We start from the raw sequence: 12,081 nt of genomic DNA, 5'->3' as shown, positions 1-12,081 counted from the left end.
GTGAATTTATTTCAAAATATAACCTATTCATGTTAGCTCGAAAGTGAACTCGTGACCTTTGTTAGGGATCCACGTGTTCTATTAACTGGCAACAATATCACAACTCAGTTTATGCTGTCAGTTTTTTTCATAATTAATTTTAGTTAAGGTCATGTAGTAGAAACATGAAGCAGTTTCACGCGACTCGATTTAAGTCATACATTTAAATATATTATCATACAACATAAAACAATAAATATCGATTCAATAAAATATTGATAGCTTCACTTAATTGATTTCGATTACCAATATATATTTTATATTAAGTTGATTCAATATCCATTTTTCTTGCTCTTATTTCATTCATAATAATTATTTTATTGAGCCATAAATGTCAACTAAAATCTCTCTGAAAAAATAGTTTTAGCAAAACATGTGAGTAATGTACAAGTCCGTGCATCAAAGTTATATTCCAAGAAAACTTTGACGTCGTTCAAGATAAAGGGCTCTGGTACCATTAAGTTGACTGTTGCTATTTATTTTCAAACTTTGAAGAAGCAGATTAGATCGGAACTTCTTTGCAAAACGTTAATTTAAAGCAATTTTCTTTAGTTTCTTAACATGCTTAGTAAGATAACTTAAACTGTTATTATAACTTAAACTACTCAGACGATCTGGTCAAACATAGAAATGAATAATACAATTACGATATTTTGTTGGTTTTAATCATTACTAATAGTCATTGTTAAGTATGAAAAGAAAATAAAGTCTGGAACCCTTAAACTATTAACGTTTACTTTTACTAAAAATATTTTAGTATTTAAATGTCATATAATTTTTCATAATATTAGATTTATTACAAAAGACAAAGTTATATAAGATTTTACATGATTTAAATTATCGCTACAGATATTGGATTGAACCGATGGCAAGATATTCTTATATATTGCCTATTATTACCAAGTGTAAGCATATATATATATATAGAAATATATCTGCTGGTTTAAGTGATAGCATTAAGCGTTAAAACGAAAATTAGCCACCTAGGTAACGTAGAACCGTCAGTTCGAGTTTTATAAAAGAAAGTTCGTAATTTGTAAATAAAAATAATAATTAAGTATAATTCTACCTAATAAAAACGTATAGAATAGTACGTAATATTAATTAATTATGTTTTGTTTTTATTTTTTATTTTATTATTCTCTTTCTCGTGACGCATTTTCGATTCATCGAGTTTCAAATCATAACGGTTCGAAAGCAGTTTCACTGCAAAAATATTTCTAATTCTTCGGAACACGAAGTATTTTACAGTAGTTTTATCTATATTGGTTTATAAGTTTTTTTTTGTAAGATACAAAAAAAAACTTTATTCGTATAATAGATAGATCAATTGAATAAAGCGTACCAAATTTGAAAAGGAGAAGAGACAAGATGTCACATATAATATCTATCAAGAGGGGCTATAACACAGTCAACTAAAATTTAGAAAAACTACATGTCAACATTTATAGAATTTATAAAATCTTAGCAAATGTCAAAAGTGTTCGCAAGCCAGGACGAGCCAGGCAGCGAATTCGTTAAACTTGCAAAAAGCTAGAACGTTAACTGTTGCGCCAAACGTTTCTTCTGCATTAAAATGTTTTATTTATGTTTGCGTTTCATATTTTTATGCAACTAGCGAAGCGTTAAAATACGCCTCGGCTTCACTGAGGAACAATTTAGTTGCAATAGAGCGAAATCTGTCCCCAGAGGAATCGTTTTCTCATGTTAAATACATGATTCCAGAGAAATTCAACGGTATTTTATTTTTAATAAAAAAATGATATCAATTTAATTAATTATTGATTTTTATATATATTCAGATTCAGGTCTACATTCATCATACATCAGGTCATTTCTTATTGTTCTCACAATGAAGGCCTAAATAGAACAAAAAAAATACGTTTATTGAAGATTAATATATTGTTATTGATATTAATAGCAATCTCATTTGACGTCATAAGCGTCACGATGTATATTAAATGGAATTTAATGAAGAATACATTTAAGTTATAGTTATATTAAATAAAGTGTTTAATTTAACGAGTTTTTCTTTATTTTTATTCAATTATTCAGTCACCAACATAAGGTTTTTAATAATGTTATGTGTCTACATCGTATGTACAGGAATAGAAATAGTATCAATATGAATAGTTAATATTAGACAAGACGTTGATAAATAAATAGTCATCGAGTGTCCACTTCAAATAAACGATAAAACTAAATTTGTTCCAAATTTCGTACAAATTTTCTCAGTGATTTTAAAACAACAGTAGTACAGATGGTCCATTATCCAATTTACGGGTTAAATTAGATTTAAACTGGCGAGTATTGTACTATTTCTCACTGGTTCGTTCCACTCTTAGGTTCACTTTGCCACTTATAAACCGGATTGCGCTTTCCACTGCAACTTTCTTTTGATTTGAGTTTTTCAATTTATTTTTTATGGCTGCTTCATTTATTGCATGGAACTTTTTAATAATATTTACTTTGATTATTTCTTAACTATGCCATGAAGTCGTTTTATATTTACTAAATTCATCCACGTCATTATACACCACTTCCACATTGAATTATTAAGTTACTAAGGGTAGGGGTAGAATATTATATTTAACTTTCTCATTAATAGTTGAATAAATTTATCATTGTTTTGAAATGTCGTTGACCGGAGAAGTATCACAAACCTGTTCAGCTTTATTAAATGTTTCGTCCTGCAATTATTTATTAAGTGTAAACAGCTTAAGTCGCGATTTGCGCGTTTGGTTTACGTAACGGAATCTGTAAAAAATATGATAGAACATGTTTTGTAGCAGAACTAAGCTGAAGGTTCTCTTGGTGTTAGATCATTTAATATATTAACGTTGGTAAAAAAAAACTTTTGATAGATATTTTAGGGGTAAAAAAGGAATAATAAAAAAAAACAGAAGGTAATTTATTTATTACTATTAATTTTTAGTTTAATTTTACGTTATCATTATTGTGAAATAAAATTAATATATTTTCAATTCGGACTGATAGTAGGCACTTGATATTAAACGTATTATACAACACTTATTTCTAATAATAGCATTAATTGGCTCTACTCTTTGACCCGTAATAAATTTGTATTATACATATATTAATAAAATATTGCTTAATTTATAAACTTTTTTTACCGAAATTAAAATAATAATGTTATTATTTCAAATTTTTTGATAAACAAGTTTATATCAGCAATACCTTGTTTTATTTATTTTTCAGTTCGCATACGTTTATATGGTTGGCCTGTATATTATCAATTTGAAATAGCTTACACTTAAGCTTCCATCTGGCATATACTATAGTTCCGTCCACTATTAAGTTTAGTTACTTCGACAGTATCAATTTCTATGGAATTTAACACTGTAATATAGTTGATATCAATACCATCTTTGCCAACAAACGCGTGCCTTTCGTGCAGTATAAAACCTGAGCCCGAAATTATTAAGAAATAAATTAAAAGTAAGTTATGTAACTTTTGCGACTAAATTATGTAACAAAAGTAACATAAATAAGAATTCATAGATAATAACACCTTGGAAATACAATTATTGCCTTCAGGCCATTTCGAGTAGAATGTATTATTCTTTTCATTGTACGCCAAGAATATAATCTATGACTATGAGAAAAGCCTGAGCTTTTCGACTTGTTGGTAATTTTTTATCAATCAATAAGCAATTTCAACGTTACAACATTGAAGAAAGACTGACTTTAATAAAAGGGACATCAAATGTATTTTTTTTTTTCGGCCCCTTGATTAGTCGATATTTGTATTAAACTTGTTCTAAGCCGAGGAATGTTTCTTTTGTCTCTCATATAAAGTAGAGTACGTCAACCAACATGTGAGTATAGAAATTTCCTCTTCAGGGAAGGTTCGAATTTATCAAGTTCAAGGAGTTCTTGGTGAATATACATGTGGAATGATATCCGAAATATAAAAATTCCGAATTCGAGCACGAGATGATTTATTAATACAAATTAAGCACATAGGAACCAATGGGGCTTGTCCGGGCTCAAAACTGTACACTATAGAATACTAATAGAACTACTATTCACTAAACTAAAATAAATTTTAACTTATCGATAGTGAGTAATATAGGTAAACTTTTTAAATTTAATAACTTCTAAAACTTCGTGTATTTGATGAATATGTATATTGATTTTAAATAATAAAAAATTGCACTAGGGAATTGTAAAAAAACTATGCAAACCCTCCTTATATTAGAAAATCAAAAAGTATTAGCGAAGAAATGCTTATTTGTTAGACACTATTAAATAATATTTAACAAACAAATATATAGGCATCGTATTTCCGCATTCGCGAGTTTATATTTTAGTTTACTTGAATAAGCTTTAACAAAAACTAAATGTTGTCTTGGCACGTCTGTGCTAGTTGCTAGTTGTTTAAATGTCACCCTCGTTAGGGAAAGGTTGTTTTTGGGCGGAATAAATGGAAAACAACAAATATGTAAAACTCTCGAACAGGGGAAAATGAGACGGCTTTGATTGAGACGAACGAGGGCCACGTCATTTGTGCTTTATTAGGTTGAATTACTTTGTAATATTTTATAAAAGAATATTTCTGATTATACTTATATACATACCTATATGTAAATATTGACAAAATAAATGGATATGGTTATTGGAGGTAAACAAACGGAAAATACTAAAACGCAACGTCCAATCGAGTCGTTTAAAGTATCATTATATTCAACTCGATTGAACAGTGAAAACGGATATTTTAATACGTTTTTCTCAGACAAACTTAACGTAAGCAATAATTTAATTCAGCATAATTAAAATTATAACATTAAATTTTAACTGATAGAAAAGTCAGATGTTTTTTTGTTATGAAAAAAGGTATTTTTAGGCACAACAAATTTATCTTATAAATAAGAGTATTGTGAAACAATTGTAGTGACTCGCGGTTCTAACAACATCTGAACCTTTTACTTGTACGGACCTTTTTACATTTTTACAGTTTTTTACCATAGAACGCAAAGCCACCAGTTGCGAAGCACTTACTCCCTCATCAGGTTATGACAGTAAGTAATAATAAATAAATATATATATTTATCGTTTTGCCCTCGTGTTCCACACGTCTGTGCACTGAAACATGACTTGCACAGTTGGCGTATCTCTTGTTGTTACTGTGACCGAAATAAAACAGCAGTACATAATTATCATCGTATTGTTCTACCTTTTATATGAAGATGATTATATTGTCATGTTTAACTCTAAGACTAAAGAATAAGATAGGTGGCACGCGCACAATAAATAAAGTGAGCGAAATTAAGCTGTTAATGTGTGTTAGTGTGCGTGGCTATATTAGTGGCCATATTTACAAGGATGTTTTTGTGTACGTAGTGTTACTAGTAAATGAAAAATACTCCCATTAAATATATATATGAAATAAACGAAACTTTTTATTGAAAGAAATATTTTGCAAAGTTTTTGACACAAAACAGTCTTGCTTATTACATTTATTAATACTAGTCAGATTTCTTAATTCTGTGATCACAAAGACTTTCGATAGTATCAATTAAAAATAAATTCTTAAGATGTGAATCTTGTGACAATTATAACAAATCTGAAAACTATTTATTCCGTAAATTACATTTAAAACCTACGGAAATGTTTTGGTATTTATTTAAAATAAAAAGGTAATTTACCTCTTTACTTATTGGTTCTGCACATATTTATAACATGTAGTATATATTTATATATATAATAAGTTTTCTGTTTAAATAATTTAAACATCTCAATAAAATATGTCTGATTATGTTACAATATAAAAGGAGAAAAGGTAAATCATGACTTATTTCTCCCACAAAAAGTGTAGATAAAAATAGACGAACTATGACAACACCGTTCGGCTAGAATGAGGTATGAAGGCATAATTACAATTTTCATTTGACTGTAAGTAGACGTACATTCATGATATTACTTTGTATACATTTCATATCTAAGCCAGCTTAACCTACGGAGGTTCTACGCGCTCCTGCTATCTTGTTCTTAAGTCTTAGGTTTAAGTGTGATCTAATCTGTTCACACTTTAACTGTTCCTTAAAAATATGCCGTTTTGATTTTAATGAAAAGTTTATCTTGAAATATTATATATCGAATGAAATTGACTTATATTAATAAATAATTCTTTATTTAATTCCTCAATATCAAGGATTTAATTTAAAACTAAAATTAAGATTACAGTATCAACTTTTATTCTCAAGGTAAGCAACATACATATAGATGCGCACACACGCACTCGCACACACATATCCAGACTAAATTTGTTATAACTTGGACTACCGAAGTATAAATACATTATATTAACTTCTAACTAAGGACGTAACTCATTTTACCACATTGAAGCTTTAACTTCTTTGAATAACAGGGGATCATTACAATTATTAAAAACAATAATACAATTGCGTTACTTTTAATATATTTTGATTAAATTATACCTCATATTACGGAACCAAAAACCTTAGCAGCCACCAAAATTGAATAAGCGCCTGTATAAATTATCAGAGCAAATATTTATATTGTTCTTATTGCGTAAAATTATATTTTATATCTAAGTATCATCAGGACCACGAACATAGATCTTTCATTTAACTCAGCTTGTACACTTTCTTTTAATTACTTGTGTGAGATCGGTTGGTTAAGTGATTAATTTGTTCAGCATTAAGTCTAATAAAGTCTCATATGAAAAGGTGCCTCCTACGCATCCATTTACCTCTCGTGTTTTGTTCTTAATGGAATTAAAAGTTACTGCTTAAGAAATTGTATATCCACACAAATATTATATTAATATGATTGTATAAGTGTATGATAATGTAGTAGGAGTATTTAGAATTAAACTACACGTTATCTCATTTATTCTTTAATTCATCAATAAAAAAACCACGAAAAGTACTGCAATTCGAGCTTATTGTAAGTTAGACATGTCTTTAACTATTAACAATAATTTTAACCTTTTCTTCTGAATGTTGCAATTTTTCCACGAACGAAATAAGAAAAGTTTTAATGATAATAATTATATTATATATATATATATACTTATACTACTATATAAATCTATACAGTCTGTCTGTACACTTAATTTTTTTGTCGGTTTTCCTCATAAATATTCGTTTTATGAGTCATTGACATCAGTTTTAACATTTTTGTAATTTTAGTCTGTCTGTCTGTATGTCCCGCTATAACTCAAGAACGGTTGAACCGATCTTAATTATAAAAAAGGGTATACAGTAAGAACATGTATTGCGCAAATGATAGACTATATATAATGCCAGTAATCATTTTTAATCATTATTTTTGTATTTTTCTTAAATAAATTAAGAAGTATTCTTCAACTGTTCTAGGTAAATGTGTGTGTGTGTGTGTGTGCGTGCGAGTGCGTTTGGCGATTCAATAGGTTAAGTATAGCTGTCATTGTATCTATTGTCATTTGTTTAAAAAGAAAATATTACATTCATTTATTACAAAATAAAATGTAATAATATAAAAAGGTATAAGAGGTTACAGGGTTTTCAACGTCGAAAATATTGAACGAGTGACAGTTGAGGCGGAGTCAGAGGCCGATTAAGTTTGCCGCGAAAACTCAATTTCTTTTTTAATTTAGTGTTTTTGTTATTAATTTTATTATTTTCACTAATAATTATTATTTTATATGATCAATTGATATATTCAAAATAAATTACAAATACAATTTATATAAATAATAATTTTAAATAAAGTTTAAAACGGGCAGGGAAGCGGGCTGGTAATATCTTATAAAGTTATTATAGAGGATATTAAATTTGTTTCAACTAAATGACATAATTTACCTATTTCACTGTGAATGCGTTATAAAACTTTCAAAGTGGTTGAAACATAAGTCTCTAGTCCAAATAAACACATAAACCTCGTCTATTTTTGAAACGTTCGCAATAGAAACTAAAGCTCGTAGTCGATAAATTTCTAAAGCAATAAGTGATACAATGTAATGCAGCTTTTACTATTTAAACATTTATATGGTTTCTAACATGGTGATGACCTACTTGCCATAACTTATATCGATTTGGTTTATTAGTTAATATATATCTTACTTAACATCTTAAAACATTATGTTAAATTACCTTTTCAAGAGCTGATAGTTGATTTCGATATACTCTGTTAGTCAAATATGAGGTAATTATTTCTTAGAATGATCATTTGCATATTAATTTTATGACTACTGTATTAGTGAGTAATGTCGACACGATTCTCTGTAAAGACTATTAGTAATATTCATAAATTGTTCGTTCTTTTTTTACGACAACAATAAAACAATTTCTTTTTAACACACTTTCATATTGATATGTTGAAAACGAAATAATAAATTCAAAAAATATTTTAACATTACACTTTCTTATTGAGTGTAAAAAATACTACTTGCGGTTCGACTATCCCAGACTTAATAGAAACTTTTTTAATAATAATAAAAATAGATATTTTTAAGCACCTGTATGCGATCTTATCATTGCGAATCAACTCTATCAAATAAACGTTCGTTATCGTTTTTTTTGAAATCTTACTATTAAAGAAAATATACGTTCGTTTTCTGGAATTCTATTGGAAAAGCGTATAAGAAAAGGAACAGTAACTCGATGAAGTTGGGTAACAGTAGTAACAAGTTTATGGTTGTTCCTCGTATAAATCGCAAGCAAATCATAATTTCTAGAAAAATCATTTACGGTTTAACAAACTTACAAACATACATTATAATCAACGATATACGCCACAGACTCGAACACTAGATCAAGAATATATTTCTAAAGGATCATGCAAGTGACACGAGAAACTTCTAAGAAATCATTTATCAAAATGCAATCCCTAAAAGGGTCAAAAGATATAAAGGTTTTATGGAAAACAAGTTTGTTCGTAAGAACCAGTCACATAATTCAACATTTTTAAAAATATCGACTGAAAACTTTGTGATATGTTGTATCCATCCTTTAGCAAAATTTAGTTCAAACATTCGAGGCATGGATATAAAATCTACTAATATGATCAATGGGGTTTACCTGTGTGGGTTACGGTTTACTTTCATTGCAAACTCTATTTTTTACCGCTTAAAAAGCTGGCTATATTGTATTTATCTCTTTAAAGAAACTCAATTTACAATTATTGAATAACTAAGTACTGAGCTCAGTAATACACAGGTTTTGTTAAAGAAATTAGTTCGCCTATAATATATATTTTAGTACTTTAATGGTCGAACGGCATTATTACCTTTCATATAATTAAATTAAACGCACTAATCTAAGCAACTACGAGGACAATTTTGAAATGTTTGTATGTGTTGGATGGTGACATCTAGTACCAGTATTAAATAATGATGCTATGATACATGGCTACAAATAATTGCATTTCATTTGGCTTAATTCTAGTAGAAACATTTTTAGTATAACAACCAACGTCTGAGAAATATATAGCCGTTATGCCGATACAAATCCCAAAATGATAATGTAAACTATTTTATATCATTCGCTAATTAAGGTGTAAATGTTATTTAAAATATTTATTGTGACTTTTTGTTAGGAACATAAATACTTTTTTAAATTGTATAATTCGTGTCTCAAATATAAAATGTTGTCTTTCTTATTCTTAAATGTTATTTGAAAAAGGCAAAGAAGATCCTCTGTACCCGAACATTTCTTGGCACTTGGGTTTTTTATTAAAAAATAGACATTCTGAAAAATGTTCCAGGAATGGAAGAGATTTTTTTGTTGATGTTTAATAAAACTTCCAAAATACATTGCGAATAGTACTCAAGTTTTTATATTTATATCAAATATAAGACATTTAATAACCCCTGTTATTCATAATCATTCCTTCCGTTTAAATATATTAAAAAGCACCACAGCAATACATCAAGCAATCAAGGCATATAAAACACTTAAAAAATATTTACATGCCAATATTTTTAATAAAAAATTAAGTAAGCAGCCTGTTCCACAACTGACGATAGCGTTTTTTGAAGAGAAGGCCATGAGATTAGTCCATACTTTTCCAAATCGGGCTAAGGATTCATATTATGTGGCAGATTTCAACAATGCAAAGTGTTTCCGTTATTGCCAAGCATGAGACGATGATGGCGCAGTGGTGATTACCACTGCGCCATAATCTCAAAAATAAATAAATATATATAACTTTATATATAATATATAATTTCACATATAATAATAATTAATCTGTATAAATGTCAGTTATTTAAATCATAATTTTCTAAATTAGAATTCAAAAGTCACAACTAATTGTATCTTTTGCACCTGAGGTAAAATGTAGCATTAGTGCGTGCAGGTATAACGTGACCGAGCTCTCTCAGCTAAACTTGTAATTTATCGAATTTTAGCTTCCTGTACACCGTTAATTGATAGTAAGTGGGACAATTGGATAAATACCGTTGAATTTCATTTGAATTTGGAATACTTACAGATAAAATATGCTTGTAACATTTTGACTATCAATGAACATTTTTGCAGATGATAATTATATTAGCTTAAAAAGATCGTTAACTAAACAAATAATAACTATTTCTTACATAACGAATGCACTTCCAATCATTTCACATAAAATCAAATTTGTAAAAAAATCATAAAGAAGGCATATTATTCAATACAAGATTATATAGATGATAAAAAAGCGTGGAGTTAATACTTGTTGACTTCCGTGCAGGATGTATTATATACATATGTAATTGTATTTAACTAACATGACTTTGTATTTTAAAATTTTGCAAAAAAAAAGTAACTACTGAATTTCTTGCCGGTTCTTCTCGATAGAATCTGCATTCCGAAGCGTCACTTAATATAGTTTGTTAAATGACTACTTGAATAAAGTATATTTTGATTTTTGGTTTTGGTACATCCCTTGGGCTTTAGATACATTGATTCATTCACCCTTAAAACCAGAACACAACCCAGACAGGCTTGATCACCAAGTAAAATATCTAATTTAAAAAAATCATGCCTGTAACATTATCTTGAGCAAAAAGTAATGAAGTACTTCTCACCTTTGATTTTATTTTCGAAACGTAATGTAAAAGAATTGCTTAAACATTTATGTATAAATTGTTAAGTATTAAAAAATAGGTACGAGTACAAAAATTTTATTAGCCGCTTTACCAACGTAATTGAGTAAATAACTGTTATGCGTAAATGCTCCGCTTATTGCTCGCATTACGTGACATTTATTTGTAGTTGTTTAAATGGAGTAATACAAAAGATAGCACTGGAAGGCCAAATATGTTAATTGCTACCTTTTAAAGCACAATTTACACGTACGTACAACATCAACATATTATGATTAATAAATATCCGTATCTACATTTATTTTGTTTATTTTTTTTTAATATCTTTCATTAAAAGATTTATTTAAAAACAGTATATTTTAAATTGATTTCCGTAAACGCTAGCTAAAGTCTGGTTAATCACAATATAGTATTAAAATGTAATTAACTTAGATTTCTCTGTGACGCGACGTCAATGGAACTCTGCATTCGTCGTGGTTTAGTTACGAAACGGTGACGTAAAAAACGATAAAACCATTTGTTTTTGCAACAAGAAATAAAACGAGTAAAAATTTTGTCTCTAATTTTAGGACGTAGAAATTTTACATTAAAATTGTACAAAAAAATAATTTGTAAATAATATCCGTTCAATAGAAACGTGGCACCGGGATAAATGTAAACTTACGTAACTATTTAATTGGTTTTCACCCCATTCCATACTATTTATTTTAAATAACATGAAATTAGCCTCTCATATCAAAAATAGTCGCAACAATCCAATTGTTTTAGCTCATATTTTTATTCGTATTCGTATAAAATGTAATTCATGACTATGGGTATGTCAGAAATAGATGGTAGTTGTAAACATCTAATACTTATAAACAAAAAAGTATTTATATTTAAAAAAATCACAATACTTAATATACATATATCACAAATTGATTAAACATCTATGGCAGTGGAACTTTCCTCATTACAGTATAATACTAAACAAAAAATGACATTCG

This window comes from Vanessa atalanta, chromosome 10 (assembly GCF_905147765.1).
Source record: "Vanessa atalanta chromosome 10, ilVanAtal1.2, whole genome shotgun sequence".
NCBI classification, from domain to species: Eukaryota; Metazoa; Arthropoda; class Insecta; order Lepidoptera; family Nymphalidae; genus Vanessa; species Vanessa atalanta.
The sequence above is the reverse complement of the archived record's forward strand: the minus strand, read 5'-3'. Positions refer to the sequence as shown.